The sequence below is a fragment of the Dasypus novemcinctus genome, chromosome 16 (genome assembly GCF_030445035.2).
Source record: "Dasypus novemcinctus isolate mDasNov1 chromosome 16, mDasNov1.1.hap2, whole genome shotgun sequence".
Taxonomy (NCBI): Eukaryota; Metazoa; Chordata; class Mammalia; order Cingulata; family Dasypodidae; genus Dasypus; species Dasypus novemcinctus.
Window position 1 is genome coordinate 19,730,352 of NC_080688.1, and position 1,664 is coordinate 19,732,015.

The following is a 1,664-nucleotide window of genomic DNA, read 5'->3' on the forward strand; positions in this document are numbered from 1 at the left end:
GTCTGGGGCCCTCGTACTCCAGTCCCCAAGGCAGGTGGTGATGACTCAGTTGGCCACATGGCTGAACTGGGTGATGGTAGTGTGGATGGAAGGTGCCAGATGCTGGGGAAAACATTCTTCTGTGTAGACATGATTGGCATAAGACTGGGGTTGAGGTAACCATTTTGATGTATACTAAAAATTCACTTCCAGAGGGCGGGGCAAGATGGCATTTGAGTGAGTGCACCTTATAATCTCTCCTCCAAAGAAGCAGCTGAGTAGGGTTGGAATCTTGCTGGACTGGGCTGTTTCAGGTGTTTGCAGGGCAGGAGGTGTCTGGACGTCGATTTAGTGGAATGGTGACAGAGAAGATTCTTGTAAAAGATAGCATTTTGGGTCTCTTTCATGGAGATCGGGGCTGCATGCCAGATGCTTCCCCCTGGGACTGGCGGCCAAGCAGCGGTGATTCCTGGAGGCTTTGCTGCACTGGGGAGTTCCCAAGCCCTGAGTGGGCTATTAGGGGACTTGCAGGGTGGGAGCTGTCTGGAAGCCGATTTGGTGAGATAGTGATGGAGATTTTTGAAGACGTGGAATTTTGTGTTTCTGACATGGAGATCAGAGCTTCTGGCTAGAGCCCCTTCCCCTAGGGTTGCCAGCCCATCTGCAGTGGTTCCTGAACTGTTTGTAGTCCAGCGACGCCCCCAGCAGGTTGTTTCCAGGGCTTGCAGGGCAGGAGATGTCCTGAAGTTGATTTGGTGAGACAGTGACAGAAGAGACTCTTGTGAGAGGTGGAATTTTGGGTTTCTGACACAGAGGCCAGAGTTTGCAGGCATGACCCCTCCCCCTAGGGCTGGTGCCCAGTTGTGGGGATCCCTGAAGGCTGTGTTGTGCTGCGGTGCTCCCAGGACCCCTGTTAACCAGATGTGGGGTCCCAAGGTCTGTGTCCCCTAAACCACAGTGGCACACACTCCAGAGACTCACACCTCTTGAGTCTGCAATATCACAGACTTTCCAACCCTGAATCCACCACGCCTTGAGGTCCATCTGAGGTCCTTGATTGTCCTAGCCCTCAGCATTTGTGGGTTTTTTCCCTCTCTCTTTTTCCTTTATTTTATTACCTTGCTTGTTAATATTGCATTATCTCCTGGTCTTTTCTCCCATTCTATCCCCCAAGGTCCTTTTTCATTTATTTAGGTTTTTTGTTTCTTCTTTTCTTTTTCCTGCTTACTTCCCTCCCTTTTCTATGCCCACCCACTTTTGTTCTTCTCTTTCTTTTCTTTTCTCTCTTTTTCTTCTTATTTTATTTTATCTTATTTATACAATAGGTGCTGCAGGGAGCGCCTCACATTTGTTGTGTATCCTCATCCTCCATTTCCTCTTTTCTGTGTGAATTGATTTTGGCCACCTACACTATCCCCTTTCCCCCACATCTTGCTATCCTCCATCATCTACTGTCTCTCTTACATTCCACCTCCCTTTCTTTGCTCCCCAAATTGTCTAACTTTTAATTTCTAATACCTTTGTTCTGTTTTCTGTCTTTTATCCACTCTTGATATTATTGCCTTTCTTTTCTCTTTCCCTCTCTCATGAAAACACTGGCTTTTTAATTCATACTATATTCCTCCCCATATTCAGTTGACTATCTAATTATAGGTACTCTACTTACTGCTATAATGCTACACAAC